This window comes from Microtus oregoni, unplaced genomic scaffold (genome assembly GCF_018167655.1).
Source record: "Microtus oregoni isolate MIOR12 unplaced genomic scaffold, Mior012 000140F_ref0000409, whole genome shotgun sequence".
Taxonomy (NCBI): Eukaryota; Metazoa; Chordata; class Mammalia; order Rodentia; family Cricetidae; genus Microtus; species Microtus oregoni.
Genome location: NW_024544790.1, coordinates 128,223 through 147,846, shown reverse-complemented (window position 1 = coordinate 147,846; position 19,624 = coordinate 128,223). Strand labels below are relative to the sequence as shown.

At 41.0% G+C, this 19,624-nt stretch overlaps 1 pseudogene; it reads right to left on the bottom strand.

Annotated features, from left to right (window-relative positions):
- Nucleotides 1–18,713: 18,713 nt before the first annotated feature.
- LOC121444783 lies at nt 18,714–19,044 on the bottom strand (annotated as a pseudogene).
- Between the last annotated feature and the right edge of the window lie 580 nt (nt 19,045–19,624).

Here is a 19,624-nt window from a genome sequence, read left to right as displayed (position 1 = left end):
AGATGTAACCAACCACAGGGATGACAGTCATCTTTACTAATGTTAAAGAGTACATACCATGTGACTTCACCATCTTGGTTTAGATGACCACATGGTATAAAACAACAATTACAAAACTTCTCAATCCTTCTGAGCCCTTCGTTTATCACTGTGTCTCTTTTTAGAATAAGGAAGCAGAAACAAGTCTCCAAAATATGTTTGGATTAGTATGGATTTTTGTATGATGATAAAAATTTTAGGTTGTAAGGGCCTACTCAGATTAAAAAGCTGATTTAAGATGTACATCTAACTACTTATATCTTTGTTAACCGTTCAATACCAAGCATCTAAAAATTAAGATAAGTAACATATGTTTGATAAATAAGGTATATTTGAGAAATTCCTAGGCTCTACTCAGGTTTATAGTAATATTTGTTTAGCTTCTTTGTCTTTACTTACTTTGTTAAGCTTTAGCTATTTGGATAAACCAATTCATACAAAAACTGTTATAGTCTATAATGGTAAGAGTTTATGGCATTTATGGTTTATTTTGATGCTAAAGGATCTTCAATTAAATCTTCAACTCACATTTTAAGGCTCAAACTTAACAAGGTTAAAGATGTAAAATCTTAGTCTTATAAAAGCTACTAACTTATAAACTGTTAAAGGTAATTAAAACATACACGTTAATAGTAAGCTACTCTATAAATAATCAGATTTTTTTAATGTGTTCAGAACTATACTTATAGTCATGGTTAATTACAGAAATAAGCCTTATTTGTCCTCCTGTATATGTTTTCAAAGTTAAGCCTAAAATAAGTAAACAAAGTATACTTAATAGGTAGATAATTCTTCAGAGATCTGCTGAACATGGATTTTAAAATGTTTAAGGTTCCCATAATCGACATGCCCCTTCCTGGTGGGAACCTGGTGGTATCCAAAGAAGGTAGATGAGGCCCAATGACTCCAGCTGAATTTGGTAATACTAATCACTGGGCAAAACTGCCCCATGCCTCGGCTGCCACCAGAGCTTGACACAATCTGGACACTTTTGGGTTGGTTGTCCTACTTTGCCTGGTCAACATAAGGTCATTTTCCCCAAATTCCTCTACGGGAAAAATCTCAGACCTGGGTCTGGCCATGCTGAATATGACAGCTGGGTATGACAGCTGGGTATGACAGCTGAAGATAAAATGCTATCCTCTGTAACAGCCAAAGACCAGCTACTTCTGTCCCCAGTGAACTACAGGAGCTCAGGGTAACCCGTCTAGGTAATGGCTCTCTGCAATTTTAATTGATACAGAGAGCATTTGGGTTATACCTCTAGCTATAATTTATCCTTCTCAGATCTCTGACGATATTGATTGACTAACTGTAGCTTTAATAGCAGCAAGCACATCCGCTCCTTCCCCAAATTTTCTGCTACTTTCTCTGTTCTCTTCATATGTAAAAATCAGGCTTACCCACCCTTTTTGTACTTTGGCCTCCTGGCTGCTGCACCTGGTTCCCCTCTTCCCTTCACCCCCATGGTCCAGCTTGGCCTGGTTATGTCCACTTTGGATTCCGCCAGGTGTCCCTGCCTCTGGCTATGCTTTCCCGTGTATCTTCAATGAACTTTCTTCTCCACCGTACCTAGGAGCAGTCATGTCCTTTCCTTTCCTTTTTACTTCTTTTTTCTATTCAGGAACAGCCAGTGTCTGGTTAGTTAGGTTTGTGTGTTTCTTTATTCCAAGTTGCCATTTTTTATGGTAAAATAATATTCTGATCAGATGAAAAAGAATAATAACTGTCTCCATTACTATTATGTTTCTGTGAAGAGACACCGCAACCAAGGCAACTTAGAAAGGAAGGCATTTAATTATGGGCTTGCTTATAGTTTTGGAGAGTTAGTCCATTATCATTATTGCAGTGAGCATGTAGGTAGGCATGTGTGGAGAAGTACCTGAGAGCTTTACATCCTGATCCACGGGCAGCAGGCAGTTATGGCGTGGGCCTTTGTGAACTTGTTTGGAGGTTCTAGCAGGGCGTGTACCCTTGATTGAAGACTGGTCTTCTATTTGGAAGGACTATCCTCTTCAACTGGACACACAGCTTCAGGAGGGACACATGTGCATGAAGCGGTGACGAGGGAAGGGGACACCTGCCTAGTCAGCCAGATCAGTTGAATCAACCCTGGTGGTCAATGGTGGTGCAGGAGAATTGTCTGTATTCTGTCAATCATGTTATAAATAAACGCTGATTGGCCAGGCAGGAAACATAGCTGGGAAAACCAGACAGGAAGTAGAAATGATGTAATGCGAGCAGGAGAATTCTGGGAAGGAGGAAGTTGATTCCTCCCACTCATGCCCAGACCACTGAAGCAGCAGAATGTGATCTGCCCCACAGAAAAAAGGTACTGAGCCACATGGCTAACATAGATCAGAAAAATGGGTTAATCAAGATGTGAGAGTTAGCCAGTGAGAGGCTAGAGCTAATGGGCCAATCAGCTTATAATTTATGGAGACCTATGTGTGATTTTTTTGGGGGGGCTAAACAGTTGTGGGGAACCAGGCGGGACTAAATCCCAACAAACAAGCAGGCCTGGCCCTTCATGTTACAAATGGGGTGACAGATGTTACATCCTCACACCCATGGCATGGGCTTTGGAAACCTCAAAGCTCACCCACAGTGACACATTTCTTCCAACAAGATCACACCTCCAACAAGGCCACATCTACTCTAACAAGGCCACAGCCACTCCTACAAGGCCACACCTCCTAATCCTTCCCAAATGATTCATCAGTTAGGGACTAAACATGCTAATGTAAGAATCTACGGGTTGGGGGGCAGTCTCATTCAAGCTACTATAACAGCCCCTCATTTTGGTCAGTTTTGAAGTTATTAGGAAGGACTTATACGTGCTAGCAAACACAATTACAAAAACAATAAGCTAGGGGTGTTCTTTTGCTCTTTAAAATAAAGGATTTATTCAATTTTGTTTTATGTTCCTGAGAGAGATGCCACAGGCATTCTTCCATAGGTCGGAAGAAGGTGGGTGACAGATCTCCTGGAACCGGAGTGACAGATGATTGTGAACTGCCATGCGAGTGCTGAGAATAGAATTTGGGTCCTCTACAAATGCTCTTAACCACTGCGCCCTCTCCAGCCGCTGCTTTTATTTTTAGAAATTTATTGATTGCAGAAAACATTATTTATTGCTTTGTGAAAAACCTTTTGAGCCTGAAAGTTGTAATTTCCATTGTAATACAGAGGTCATTAAACAATATTCATCTAATTGCTCAATCTTTCCTTATTCATCTAATTGCTCAATCTTTCCATCCTCCTTAAAGCAATGGGAATCGTTGTCCTTACCACTAGAATTCTGTAGGCATTTCACTTTTCACTATTTTCTAAATAAGTTATTTTTTAAATGCATATATGTATGCATATATATTATTTCTTCTGATTTTGAGGTTATAATATAATTACATTTTTCCATTCCTGTTCCTCCAATCTCCCATATGCCCATCCTTGCTCTCTTTCAAATTCAAACTCCTCTGTTTTTTATTAACTGTTTTATATGCATGTCTGTATACACAGCATATACATATATATAGGAATGCACACACACATTATATATACATATACATACACACACACACACACACACACACACACACACACATATATATATATATATATATATATATACATTCCTGAATATAACCTGCTCAGTCTGCATGATCCTAATTTATGTATATTTTCAGAGCTGATCATTTGGTATTGGATAACAAATCAGTGTGCTCTTCCCTGGGAAAGACTATTTCTTCCAGTCTCAGCATTCCTTAATTGCCTTTAGTTCTTTGTGTTAAGGTGGAGGCCTTGTGTCTCCCCCCCTCCCCGTGCCTCGTCCACTTCCTCATATCTATTGCTGTTGTCTTCATTCAGATCATGTTTAGGTAAGACTAAACATGTTGGTGAGATATCCAGATCGTGCCCTGGGCATGGTCGAAATGGGAAACGGGGCCAAAGGCAAACCCCAGCATTGTACGAAGGAAAAGGGACACCCGAAGGCTGTGTCAGTGGACAGCTGGTTTATTCAGAGGTTGCAAGTGACACCTATCCATTAGGAGGATTAGACAGTTGAGTCACTGTGGTGGTATGTCATTGGTTAGGGCGAGAACATCGAGGGTGCTTCATTTGCATACTCAGGGGTAACAGGGGCCTCGTAAAGTCATAGGAAGTTCAGTCTGGGATGTTTCAGCAGTCAGATAAGCAGCAACCAGTCCCTGTAGTGTTGGAGATGAATGAATTTATCAGTTGCTATGTGCTTTGGGGCACACCTACACTTGGGGAAGCCTAATTGCTGGAGTCTGCTGGCGCCTGCGCAAAGCAGGGTAGCAGCCAAACTCTCCCTGCTCCCAGAATGAGAAAATCCGGGGGGGTGGGGGGGTTAGGCATGCTTTGACCCCTTCTTAGCTTCAGGCCAGTCCTACAGTGAGACTTCAAATAAGTTTTTAAATTATTTTATTTTACTTTTATTTACATGTATATGTGTATAGCTCTATGGTGTGTAGCTCTGTGTGTGTATACATGTAGCTTCCTGAGGGGACCATAAGGGAGTGTTGGAGGTCCTGGAGCTGGAGGCACAGGCAGTTGTGACTCACCTGATATGGGTTCTGGGAACTGAACTTGAGTCTTCTGCAAGAGCAGTATAATATAAACTCTTAGCTTCTGAGCCGTCTTTCCAGCCCCCCAAATAAGTTCTTAATAATGTGCAGATAATGTCAGGATTAAACTCATGGCTCCAATTACTTTGTATTTTTTTTAAAAGATTTTAATTCAAATTTTTGTTTATATATAAGTCTGTGTGAGTGTATGCTAAGTAAATGCAGGTGCTCTTAGAGGCTAGAAGAGGGCATCAAATCCCCTGGTACTAGAATTACAGTAGGTTGTGAGTTTCCCAATGTGGGTGCTGGGAACTGAACTTGGGTTCCTTGGCAGAGCTCTTAACCACTGAGACATCTCTTTAGACCCTTGTATTATTTGTGTTTCTTAGTTTTTGTTTTCAGTTTTTCAAGACAGGGTTTCTCTGTGTAGCACGGCTATCCTGGAAGTTGCTCTGTAGATCAGGATGACCTCAAACTCAGAGATCTACCTACCCCTGCCTCCTGAGTGCTGGGATTAAAGGTGTGCACCACCACTGCCTGATTCCTTGTATTATTTTAAATTCATCCATTATTAATATTAGATTGACTATATTCTTGTCTAATACCAATTGTTGATGTACCAAATGTTGTAATAAAGTGAAAGGAGAGAGTTTTTTTCTTTAAACCAGACTTAGATCACATTGAGCTGTTGATTATAATAAAATTGGCTTTCCAAACTGGGCATGTGCCTGCATTCTTTCCTAGGAGAATTTGAGTCACATGTTTAAGTAAATAAGAAAAAGAATGACATCTTAGTTAGGAGTATTTTGGTGGTAGTGAAAACTCTCAAAAGGGGCTGTAATACTTGCCACCAAGCCTGATGACCTGCGTTTGATCCCTGGGACCTACATAGTTCAAGGAAAGAAGTGATTCTGGCAAGTTGTCCTCTGACTACCATGCATGTGCCATGGAAGATGCATACCTAAACACCACACACACACACACACACACACACACACACACACACACACACACACACACACATGCGTGCACCTATAATAAAAGAAACTCCTATCAGAAGTTGCCTTTCTCACTTTGAAGTCAGATTATGTTCTTCCAGGACTTCTTCTTTTTTTTTTTCCCAGGACTTCTGTGATGATTCTGTTGAATCTACTTTCTGTTCCCTTCTGACATCCTTTGGGCATAGCCCTCATGCCAATATTCTAAATGAAGCTAAAATAGCCAAACCAGCTGGATAATGGAAGAAGTATGGAAAGGAGGGAAAAATGTAAGCCTTTGTTATTTAGAAAGGTCCAGCTAAGATCACTAGACAAAATTACATTTATAGTCCATTCTCACATGCTGAACAGGAGGTGGGAAATGTGGTCTACCTGGTAGTCATGTGCCTACCTCAAAACCAGGGTTTATAATAGAGAAAGAAGGGTTGTGAAGGAGCAGGCAATTGTCTATGCTTTAGACAACACATGATGAATTGGATGGTCTCTGGGCAATTACTTTTCTAAAGTTGAATTCTGTTCCACAAACTTGTATTGGTAACTCCACCATACACACAAATTACTGTTAATTACTTTTCAGGATTTCCTTTTCTGTTCCTCATTTACCCTGGGACCACCATGGAATAATGAAATAGAATTTTGTAGAAAACCAACGTAATAGGGGGCATTCTGCAGAGAAATAGATTTACATTCTAACCATGCCCTTCTTCACATATTTCACTATTGTCTCCTGATTATTTTTTATTGGGGCCCGAAACAATTTCCACAGCCTTTTAAACCACTGGTAAGAAAGACATGCTCTTGTAAATGAACTCTCAGCCCCACTCCTGTAAAACACTCTAACGAAATTCATTGGAATGCACGCATGTGCGCACATGCGTGCACACACAGACACACAGACACACACACACACACACACACACACTCAATATGAAAGTAGAAATGGGGCTAGCTGGGAAGAAGGAGATTAGTGGGAGTGGGAAGAGAACAAGAGAGGGCAACTGGCAAATGTGATTGAAATACATTTGATTGAAATACATTAGGCACATATGTGAAAATGTCACAGCAAAGCCCATAATTACGTATAATTAATATATGCTAATAAAAACATTAAAATTAAAAACATTGGTAGGGACTAACCAAGCATAGTGGTATAATCCTAGGATTTGGGAGATGGAGGCAAGAAGATTAGGGATTTAATGTCATCCTCAACTACATAGCAAGTAGGCAGCAGCCTGGGCTCCATGAGATCTGGACTTAAACAAAACAACACAGCTCTTACCTTAAAGGGAATAAGAGGTAGTTTATACTTAATGTGAGTAGCTATGGTTACCCTGAGTAATGTATTAGTTACAGAAAAAAGAAAGTCATAAATGAAGGTATTGACCAAGTACAATTAGTTGGGGGTGTGGGTAGGTAGTTACAGCAAAGTCGGGGGAAATCCACTGTAGGTTTTAGGGGCTTATAATATTCTTAGCTTTTGAATTGGTAGAAGTTACTGGTCTCTTAAGAATGTGTTTTATGGACAGCAAGATGATAAGACATTATTTCCAGCCATTTGAGTTCTAGCTCACGTAAGTCGTGGCATGTGCGTGCATGCAAATACACACACATTAATTAAAACACATTATACTTAATGTTCTAAAGATTTCTTTATTCACGATTCCTTCCTTCTTTCTTTTCTTCTCTTCCTTCTCTCATTCCTCTATCATAATAGTTTGTTCTTATCTCCCCCACTGGCCTTTTCCCGAATTCGCCCTTCTTTTCGGTGGTCTCCTCTTTCCAAATTGTTCCCCACTTTATGCTTTCATGTCTTATATTTCATTACCTTTTCCAGTTCCTCTGCTCTCTCGCTTCAAACCTCTTCCTCCCCTTCAGAGTTCCCCCTTTACTTTCTGCCTTGTATGAATTTAAACCTAGATTCCACATATAAGTGAAAACATACGACAGTGTCTTTCTAAATCTGGGTTATTTTATCTAACATAATGGCCTCCGCTTCTAACTGCAATGTCTTAGGTCTTTATTGCTGTGAGAAATACCATGACTAAAAGCAAGTTGAGGAGAAATGTATTTGTTTTACCTTACAACTTGCAGTGCATTATCCAGGGAAGTCAGGGTTGGAACTCAAGGTGGGAACCTGGAGGCAGGACCTGCTGCAAAGGCCTTGGAGCAGTGCTGCTTAATGGATTGATTGCTCAGCCTACTTTATTATACTACCCAGCACCACTGCCCAGGGGCGATACCACCTACTGTGAGCTGGACCCTCCTATGACAATAATAAATCAAGAAGATGTTCCGAAATGCTTGTCAGTAGGCCAGTCTGGTGGGGGTGTGTGTCATTTTCTCAATTGAGTTCCCCTCTTCCAAAATGACTCTAGCTTGCATCAAATTGACATAAAACTAGCCAGTGCGTGGGCTGTTCTTGGGGAGGAATAGAGAGAGACACATACACAGAGACAGAGAATAGAAAGTGAAAATTTGGGGGACTTGGAAAGCAGGAAAGAAATCCACTGAGAAAGAAGGGACAATCAGGGATAAAGGAGAGAAGGAGATTCGTACTGTCATATGATCCTTGCGTTGTCAAGTGTGACCTCTCCCTGAAAGCCCTTTTACTACAAAGATGTCCTGCGCCTAAGCACACACTACTCAATGTGGGCAGCTTCCCCGTGGGAAGTGGGAAGTGAGGTTTTTTTTTTTTTTTTTTTTAATCTGGGGAACTTGGAGCAGATCAGAAGTGAATCACTGAAGGGCAATGCTGGGCAAATTGCAGATGCCATGAGAAATATTGAGGACTTTCCAGGTATGGCACAGCACAGTCCAGCCTCAAACTCCTGAGCTCAAGCTACCCTCTTGCTTCAGCCTGCAGAGTAGCTGAAAAAAAAATAACTATTCAACAATTATAGAAAATGGGGGGCTGAGGATGTGGCTCAGTTGGTACAGTGCTTGCATGAGTTTCTGTGCCCCCTTCCCTCAGATCTCTTGGGTTCTGAGAAGGCAGGATTGGTGACTCTGAGATGTGCTGGCCAGCAGAAGATGGACCTTCGATTGTGGTAGGAGTTTTCCAATGTTCTTAAAATTTTTCATTGGTTCCAGATAGAAGTGGTGTTTCTTCCTGGAACAGATAGTTGATTTCAGTGGGTTTGGGAATAGATTTATGGCTTTGAAAGGAACTTGTAATTGCATAGTAGTTGGGTACTTGACTTTTTTTTTTTTTTTTTTTTTTTGCCTTAGAAAATTCTCAGGAAATAGACTTAGCAGACTTGGAGTTCTGACTTCAATATCTCCTCTAGTAACTGACCTCTTCTGTTTCTTCTGTATAAAATTTTTGTGTTTGAGACAGAATCTCACTTGTAGTCCAGCCTGACTTCAAAGACTTCAAACTCTCTGCATAGCCAAGGAGGACCTTGAACTTCTCCTCTTTGCCACTCTACCTCACAGGTGCTAGGGTTCCAGGTATGTGCCACCACGTCAGGTATATGCAGTGTTGGGATCGAACACAGGACTTCCTGCATGGCAGGCAAGCACTGTACCAACTGAGCCACATCCTCAGCCCCCCATTTTCTATAATTGTTGAATAGTTATTTTTTTTCAGCTACTCTGCAGGCTGAAGCAAGAGGGTAGCTTGAGCTCAGGAGTTTGAGGCTGGACTGTGCTGTGCCAACTGGGTGTCTGCATCAGGTTCAACATTTTTGGGTGGCTCCAGGGAGTAAAGGTCCCATGTTGTGGATTCTAATGAGCAACGGGACTGTGTCTGTCTGTGCTCAGTCACTGCATGACACCATTTCCTTCCATGCATTTGAACTTGATAAATCACTTTCTTTTTTTCCTACAGATTCCACAGGGGCTTTTTATCGCTTGAAGAACGTTTATTTTCATTCTTATGTTTCATTTTCCAAGAGCCTTCTAGAAATCTAGGAGTCCAATGGGCACAGTGTTGTATAGCAGTAATCCCAGCACCTGGAAGGTAGAGGCAGGAGGATCAGAAGTTCAAAGCCAGAGCTGGGGAGATGGCTCTGAGTGTAAAGTGCTTGCCCTGTAAACACTGGACCCTGAGTTCAGATCTCCAGAACCCATGTAAAAAGCCAGGTGCAGTAGCATGTGCCAGTGTTGTGAGTGACTAGCCTCTAAGCCAAGCAACCGCCATCTTGGGAATTTCAGCGTTACCCTCTTGCAAAAGGATCGTCCCAGCTGGGCTTGTTGACTGTGTACTGTTGCGTCCTGAGTGTGGCACACAAATAATGGGGAACAGAACGCTAAAATCTATTAATCAGAAGCAAATTTTATTTCAGACACTCCAGGGCAGAAAACTTGTAGCTAGCTAGGGCCCCAGCCAGAATTCGGACTTCTGACCTTGTGACTGATAGGAGGTTTCAAGCCTCTTCTTAGAGTGAAAAACAAGCATCAGGTGGTGGGTCAAAGGGATTTTACAATCTTGAGGTTAAGCCTTGGGGAGAGTTGGAAAATTTTTTACAATCTTGACTTTAGGCCCTGAGTCACAAGGCAGTCCAAGATTTACAACTTCTGATTGCAGGGTGTTAGTTTAAGATATTTGCAAAAGTCTGTGGCTATCTTGATACTGCTGCCTTTCCCCAAAGCTGAAAGGAAGGTAGGCCAGAGAAGCAACTGTGAAAGGTTAAAGGAGTGTAGGCCGGGGTTACATAGAAGCAACTGTTGAAAGGTTAAAGGAGTGTAGGCCGGGGTTACATAGAAGCAACTGTTGAAAACTGACCTTTTTCCACAGTAGCTGTCAGCCCCAACTTCTCTAGGCTATGTATATAGGCTCTAAGCATACAGTTTTTATATTCCTGGGCTCTTCATGTACACCCCCTCATCCAGGAGAAGAGAGGGTCACAAGACCTACACCTGAGTATCTAGCTTGTTCCCTATTACCTTGAATTGTTCATGCCCTCATGGAGAGATTCGAGTATATAGAACTGGGAAGACTAGGAGGGGGCGGGGTCCATCTTATCCCTATTGGGTAAAGGCTTTCCAGGTATGGTCTCTTGGGAGGGGTATGGGCACTCATACCCTTCACTTTTGCTCTGTAAGGAAGTCCCCCCCCCCAAAAAAAACTCGTTGGTTCCCCAGAGTGAACTTTGGCAGAATCATGCCAGGGTTTGTTGCTGGGACCTCAGGAGAAGTGGTAGTCATTTTTTGTGTATTCCCTTGGGAAGGAAGGGATTTTAGCAACAGTCTGTAATCCTTGAATGAAGGAGGCAGAGACAGGAAGGATCACTGGAGCTCACTGGACCCCTAATCTAAACAAATTAGTGAGCTCCAGGTTCAGTGAGAGATCTAGTCTCAAAAAGGGGGCTGGAGAGATGGCTTAGCAGTTAAGAGCACTTGCTGCTTTTCCAGAGGACTTGAGTTCAGTTCCCAGCGTCCACATGGTGGTTCACAAACATTTGTAACTTCAGTTTCAGGGGATCTGATGCCCTCTGTGTTCTTCATGACAACTAGATACACACGTGGTGCACAGACATACATGCAGGCAAAACATAATATATTATATGTGTAGAATATATATATATATACATATATATATCATAAAAACAAATAAATCTTAAAAACAGCAACATGAGAGAGATTGTGGAAGACCCAGTGCAAAGCTTGGCTCACAGAACAGGTTAGACTCATGGGCATTTAATAAAAAAAGCAATGGTTCAGAAGCAGGTTCTCAAAAATGCACAGGTGTTCTGCAGCAGGGATGGTAGAGGAATGCATTTAAGTGATCAGGGAGGCTTGTGCGGAGTGAGGCCCAGTCATGGCTGGGATGCAGCTCCGTGGTGTTCATCCTGTGTGCATCATGCTTTGGGTTCTGTCTTCAGCATTGCAGGGAAGTGTAAACTGAGAAAGATCAAGCTGTTTTAGTCAACATTTAATCACCATGAAATTATTACTAATATACTTTATGCCTTTTTCATTTAAAAATGTGGCCAGACATCAGTGGTGCATGCATTTAGTCCTAGTGCTTGGGAGGCAGAGGCAGGCGGATCTCTGTGAGTTCGAGGCCAGCCTGATCTACAAGAGCTAGTTCCAGGACAGGCTCCAAAGCTACAGAGAAACCCTGTCTCAAAAAACCAAAAATAAATAAATAAATAAATAAATAAATAAATAAATAAATAAATAAGTGAAGTACAGAGAATGCATGTCTAACACACTTCCTCCCTTCCTCCTCCTTCCCTCTCTGTCCCTGTCCTTTATTCCTTCCTTCTTTATTTTTCTCCTTCTTTTCTCACTTTCTTTTTAAAAAGGAAGCAGACCTTTCTATGAGAGCACGCTCATCCCAATGACTGTATTTACTTTTACCATAACCCCACCCCCTAGAAAATCCATTATGACACACATAATCTCCTTATGTTACAAAAGGCTCATGAACTGCTGGTAGCCAGGGGTGACATCTGAGTGGGTGGACTGAATTAGGCTCACAGGGAGATGAGAAATAGACTAGTGTAATCACTGATAAATTGAAAAATAAAAACACTACAGGCGCATCAGAATAATGGTTACTTAGGTGACAGGTCTCTGCAGGAGCCGGTTTCAAATGAAACTGCTTCATTCATTTTTAGGAGTCTTCTGAGAAATGCCCTGCTGTAAGAAATGAGGTATTAGTTTATTGGAATGGAAGGGGAAACATTTTCCGCCATTGATCAGAAAGGCTGCATTTGACATATCAACCTCTTTGTCTTTGGTGTTTGTAGAAACCAAACAGAAGTCAGGGCTGGAAGTGTAACTCAGTTGCTAGAGTTGCCTATCATACACAAAGCCCAGTGTTTTATCCCCAGCACTATATCAATCAGACATGGTGGCACATGCCTGTTATCTCAGAACTCAGGAGGTAGAGAGATGGGGAATCAGATAGGGCAAAAAGATAGGGCATCTTTGACTACATTGAGAATTCGCATAGCCAGCCTGGGCTATGTGAAACACAACACATGTATTTCAAAAGCTCCACAATTCAAGTGCATGCTCTTATTTATTTATTTTGTGTGTACGCACAGTGCAGGTGTGTTTGTGCCGTGGCACATGTGTGGAGGTCGAAAGACAACTTCCAGGGGGATCTGTTCTCCTACCTTGCTGAGGTAATGTCTTTCTCTTGCTGTTTTTGTTGATGCATACTCCCTGCTAGTGGCTTATGAATTATCAGGCTATTCTCTTATCTTGTTCTCCCAATTTACAGTATGGGGTTCTGGGATTACAGATGTGTCTCTCACACTTGGCTTTTTAAATTGAAAATAGTTGGGTTTTTTTTTATACAACATATTCTGATCATGGTTTCTTCTCCCTCATCTCTCAGATTCTCTCTATGTCCCCATTGTTCTAACTCCACCCCTTCTTTAGAAAACAAACAAGCAAACAAAAAACAAAGGAAAAGCACAAGAAACACACACACAAAACAAAACCCATTAAAACACAAAATCTGAAACAATCACATACAAGCCAAGTACTAGTGAGGTAAAAAGTTCCCAAACAAAGCAATATGAGTCAGACTCTCCAAAAATACCATTGAGTTCATTTTGTGTTGGCCTTCTGCTGTTGGGCGTGGGGCCTACCCTTAAATATGGCTTATATACCCAGTGAGAAGACTCCATTGGCTAAAACTAATTTTTCTGTTGCCAGCAGGTGTCAATTGGAGATAGCTTCATCGTTTGAGATGGGGGCCCTTGCCTACTTCCCCAGTGTCAGATTCTGTCTGGCATGGAACTGTGCAACCCCAGTGCATACTGCCACAGTCTCTAGGAGTTCATATGTACATCAGTCCTACTGTGTCTGAAAGGCACTGTTTCCTTGAAACCATCCAATCCCTCTCACTCTTAGCATCTTTCCACTTCCTCTTCCACGGGGAGGGGTGTCATGAGGTCATCCCATTTTGATCTGAGTATTCTGAGGTCTTTAACTCTCAGCATTGTCCAATTGTCACACCCGGTTTTAAACCTGGGTCAAGGAAATCCACCTCCAGTCATCAGGTTTGCAGTGTTCTGGTTTCCTTTCTGTTGCTGTAATAAAATACTCTGACCAAATGCAATTTAGAAGAAGAAAGGGCTTATTATAACTTACAGGAAATCAAGCAGAAACTTCAAGCTGGCCCACAGGTTCATGCCTAACTAGCCTGCCTTTCTCCCTTTCTCCCTTTCTCCCTTTCTTCCTTTCTTCCTTTCTTCCTTTCTTCCTTTCTTCCTTTCTTCCTTTCTTCCTTTCTTCCTTTCTTCCTTCCTTCCTTCCTTCCTTCCTTCCTTCCTTCCTTCCTTCCTTCCTACTTCCCCCTCCCTCCCCCTATCTTTTTCTTTCCTTTCTTCATTCCTTGTTTCTTTCCTCCCTTCCCCTCTTTCTTTTCTTTCTTAATTCCTTCTTCCATCCTTCTCTCCATCTCTCTCTTCCTTTTTCCTTCATCCCTCCCTTTCTCCCTGCCTCCCTCCCTCCCTTCCTGTCTGTCTGTCTTTTTAAAGGCAGGCTCTCACTATGTCACCCTGGCTTACATGGAGCTTTCCATGTAGACCAGGCTAACTAGACATTTTATGCCTGTGAGATGGTGTTGCCCACAGCAATTAGCAATTGGGACAATCCCTCCCTCCACAGACACGCTTACAGGTCAATGTGATCTGGACAATTCCTCAGCAGAGACTCCCTTCTCAGGTGACTCTAGGCTGTGTCAAGCTGACAGTCAGAATGAAGATACTCTACTAGTATGTTACCTGCTGAATATCTCCCTAGCCCAAGTGCATAAACCTGTAGGAGCACTATTTCTGTTTAATTGCTGACTGCTTTGGCAGGAGGAATTTGGTAGTTTGGCTTTGGTTTTTCAAGACAGGGTTTCTCTGCGTAGCCCTGGCTGTCCTGGAACTCATTCTGTAGACTAGGCTTGCCTCCAAATCAGAGTTCCACCTGCCTCTGCCTCCCCAGTGCTGGGATTAAAGGCATGTATGATCACTGCCTGGTGGCAGGAGATGTTTGGATGAATTTAACATGAAATTCACTTGATAACTGGGTGTGTGATACATGCCTTTGATCCCAGCAGAGACAGGCAGATCATCTCTGTGAGTTCAAGGCCAGCCTGGTCTACAAAGTGAACTGCAGTATAGTCAGGACTACAAAAAAACCCAAACAACAACATCAACAGCAACAAACTAAAACAAAAAGAAATAAATTCACTTGATCACACAATTTTGAGATTGTGAGCATCTTGAATTAAAAAAGAAACAATTTAGTTCACATTTTGCATACAAGGTGAGATTTTCTTAATCATCTCATACTGGAAAATGACATAATGCTCTATGAATTGCCAGAAAATGACCCCACACTCAAGTTTTCAGGCTTAGCTCCACATCCCACACTCCAAAGGAACTTTGGCTTCACTAGTTATCCCAGAAAGCACTGCAGTATCTTTGCCAAAGAGTATCCCTAAAGACTCCTGAATTCACCCATTTGGTTGATGTGGGATTTCCCTCCTTATGGTATGAATATGTTTTATCACCATTGGTTAATAAAGAAGCTGCTTTGACCAATGGCTTAGTAGAGTAAAGCCAGGTGGGAAATCAGAACAGAGATAGAGAGAGAGAGTAGGTGGAGTCAAAGAGATGCCTTGTAGCTGCCAAAGGAGACAGGCGCCCGACCCTTACCAGTAAGCCATAGCCTTGTGCTGATTCACAGATTAATAGAAATGTGTTAATTTTAAGACATAAGAGTTAGTTAATAAGAAACCTGAGATAATAGAACAAGCAATTTTGTAATTAATAATAGTTTTGTATGTTTATCTGGGTCTTGGTGAATAGGAAAAAACAAGCAGTCTCTGCCTACAGATGGTACACAATGTGGGGCACAATTACATCCACATACAACCTGAGAGAGCTTGGGAAGGAATTCTAGACACAAAAGAACAGAGTTAAGCACAGCTTCTTGGCAGTAGCATTTTCTTGGATGGGCTCTGTTTGCTGTCAGTGAACAGAGGCACATCTTCTTTAAGAGAAGACTTCCTAACTCAGCATTAGCAGCAAGAACTGAGTGGCTTCTTTAAGAGCTGGATTTCTGGTTCATGCTGGTAGCATGAAATTCTGACTCTTTTGGAAGGTCCTCTACTTAAATGGGGTTTGTGAGCAGCTTGCTACTAATTCCTTAATGGCTACATAGACTCATTGTGTTCCTGTGTTGGGGGCTATCCTCGACAAAAATACTCTCTTCCAGAGTGGAGGCATGGGAATTTACAAATATAGTAAAGAATATGAAGATGTGAACAAAAATAATAAAATGCAGAAACATATAGGATAATATTTTGGGAGGGAATTTTTCAGTAAGTACTGAAAATTTGCCTGTGTTTTATTTTTCAGCGGCTTAATATACTCCTGACATCAAAAGGTAGGAATAGAACAAAAGGACTGCATTAACATACAAATTGAAAGTCATGGGCTACATTCATCGCTCACACCCTAGACCAAACACTCTGTAGGCAAACCACTCCTTGGGTGGATGGACTTCCAAGTTATTTCCATAAAGGGAACTGGAACTTAGTTGGATCTATAGACTTTTGTTTTAGGTAGGAACCAACTACTTCTCTATTTTAGGAGCTTGAGGTCTGGCAACTGGCCACACCTGTTGACAATAGCCTTGAGAGAGCAGAACTCTCTGACTCACAACTAGGTGGGACCTCATTTGACTTAGAAGCACAATAACCATGAATGAACTAAAAACAAGTCACAAACTCTCTGACCTTTGACCTCTTTGGGCCTCCACATCCCTGGAGCTGCAGTGGTGAGCATGGCTCACAGAGGCGATGAACATGCCTCCACCATGTTGGACTGTGTAGAGCATAGAGACAGGGCCACAGAGTTGGTTCTAGTCATGCCCACTTAGCATTTTAAAAAAAGTGTTCTTGCTCAGAAAATGATTGCAAGTAGACAATAAAGACAGATTGAGACAGAAATAGACCTCTGAACAGGTGTGTTTAAAAATGTACGTAGGCTTGGGAGAGAGAAGAAAAAGTGCATAGACAGTTATAAAAAGAAGTAAAATCTTTAAAGAGACAGTAAAAGTAATATAAAAGAGTATAGACAGACATAAAGCAATAAAGAAAATAAATATTAAAAAGTAATAGAGTAAAAAAATCCACCTAAAGATGGAAAATACAGAGAGAGTCTAGATTATGCATATTATTGTGTTTTCTTTAAATTTTTTGACTGCAGAGAGACATTTGATTCTGGGGGCTGCTAAGTTAAGAAACCAGCATAAAGGTCTCTTGACTTCAAAATTTGGGTCTAAGGATATGTTGCTTTGGAAAAGAGGGTCTGCTTTTGTTTCCATAGAGAACCTGTGCGTTCTTTCAGACTAATGTGGTTTGATGGAACAAGACCCCCCAAAGTTCTCCAACAAAAAAGCAGAAAGCAGTTTGGAGAAAACTACACCCAAATTCCCAAAATGGTTGTTTATAAATGTTTATTTTAATTTACAAAGGGTTAGTTATAAATGTTAATCAATTTCTAAAACAATAAGGGACATATGCTATAAAAATGAATATTTTATATTGGTATGGATTTGGTTTATTAATACAAATTTAAGGTCAATTTTGTATATGTGTATTTCTACTCTTATTTAAGGTATTGTTTATACAGCTCATTTAAAAATGTAATGTATAATTAAATTTGCAGATTAATAGGTAGTCATTTATAATAGTCAAGCTTATAGTCATGTTAGATTTTCTAGAAATATAGAGATATATTTCAGATGGATAGTTGTTCTTCAGACCTTTCAAAGACATACAGATATGGCATTTAAAATGTTTTAAGAACTTAGACTTTTCTTGATAATGAGACAGGTCTACTTCTGGCAGCACCAGTTACTTCAGAGAGGTTGATGGGCATTGAAGAAACTCATTATGAAATTTGTCTTCAATGTGACAAGGCTAGCCATTTGTGCAAGAAACTGCTCTTGCCTGGGCTGCTTGATGGTGTGCTGTATGAACTGGACATGCAGGATCCACAGAAAAGTGACTGCTGAACTTTCCAAATGATGGGATGGCTCCTCCATGTTACTACTTCACAGAATAAACTGCCAGACATTCTGCAGGGCACAGAAGAAAGCAACTGATGAATTTTGCCATTACAAGGCTGAATAGATCTTCAAATTTCCTGCTTCATGGAAAAGTCTGCTGGATACTCTGGGCCTATAGGCTGAAGATGGATGATGCCCCAACTTTACAGAAGAACTTTGAATGACTGTCTAGGAAGAGAGATGTTTCTGTCAATTCTAAAGTTTTGGAAGTTGTTTACAATGTACTTTCTGTTTACTTAGGTAATGTGATATCCTGGGGGTCTTTGAAGAGTTGAAGACAGATAGTTATAATTTCCTTAGTTATGATAAAGGATAAATTAAATATAAAACTTTAGACTCACAAAGATAGGATAGATGATACAGTATTTTCTTTAATTGACCAAATGTAAATGGATTAAATATTGTAACTATAATTCTTGCTTGATAACTGTTTTGTTATATGTAATTTTACTATGTTAAAGTTAAAACCTTCCTTTTTATTTAGACAGAAAAGGGGAGATGATGTGGGATTCCCATCTGTATTCTGTGAATATGTTTTATTATTTTTGATTAATAAAGAAGCTTCTTTGGTCAATGGCTTAGCAGAGTAAAGCCAAATGGGAAATCAGAACAGAGATATATATTGAGAGTAGGCGTAGTCAAAGAAATGCCATGTAGCTACAGAAGGAAACAGATACTGGACCCTTACCAGTAAACCATAGCCTTGTGCCATTACACAGATTAGTAGAGATGGATTAATTTAAGATGTAAGAGATAGTTAATAATAAGTCTAAGCTAATAGGACAAGCAGTATTTTAATGAATAAAGTTTTGTGTGATTATTCTGGTCTGGGTAGCCAGGAAATGAACGAGTAGTTTCCTCTTACATTGGGTCACCCTATAGACCTACCTTCCTCTCTTCTCCTGATCCAGATTCCCATGGGCAAGTCTCTTTACACTACTAATGTCTCAAAAGGCACCATGATCACCACTGATGGCTTCTTCTTTTTTTTTTTCTGGTGAAAAAAATACAAGAGCACAAATCCACTTTCATTTATTTACTTTTCATTGGTTTAAATCCGGGATGGGTACAGCATCACATGGATTCTGTGTCCAATGGCCTTTGCAGGAAGGTTGCTTCAGAATTTGGCAAGGACCATGCCACTGTTTCCATGGGCCCAAATTACTTTGCCCCAGATCACTCTGGTTTTGTTTGGTTTGCCTCCAGGTGTCACTGTGTTGTTCTTTGTTTTATATACATAAGCGCATCTCTTGCCCAAGTAAAATTCAGTTTCATCTCGGGCATAAACACCTTCAATTTTAAGAAGAGCCGTGTGCTCTCTGGTTCCGGAGACCTTGCTTATAGCCAGCAAAAGTGGACTTGCACCACAGCCTTCCAGACATACTGTCCTTTAGAAGTCCTATTCCCAGCAGGCCTCCACAGGTACCAAGATGGCCGAAAGAGCCACTGATGGCTTCTTATCTGAAACCAGAGCTGATGTTCACCTTGTAGTAGAGACTGATCTTGAACTCCTGATCATCCTACCTTCTCTTTCCATAGCTAAGATTATGAGCATAGGCCACCATGCCTGGCTTTGATGCTTGTCTTGAAGTGGCCCAAGTCACATGCTGAGGGTACTGAGGTCTGCCTCCAAGGTGAAGTCCTCCTTTGCCTCAAACATCATAGGCAGTGGGACTTATTGCCTTTGAAAGGAACAACTATTTGTGAGACCTGGTGTTTCAGTTCTTAGGAGTTTTGTTTGCTTCTTTGCTTCAGTTCTTTGGTTCCAGGACTGCATTGTAAATTCAGTAAATCTGAAGATCTGTTTCATTTCTCTTGATTACTCTCCCTCTCTCCCCCTACCCTGTGTGTGTGTGTGTGTGCGCATGCATGTGCACATGTGTGTGTGCGTGCATGCGTAGTACTTGCATATGCACACATGTGCTCTCTTGTTCATGTGTGTGTATATGAGTGGGGATCAAA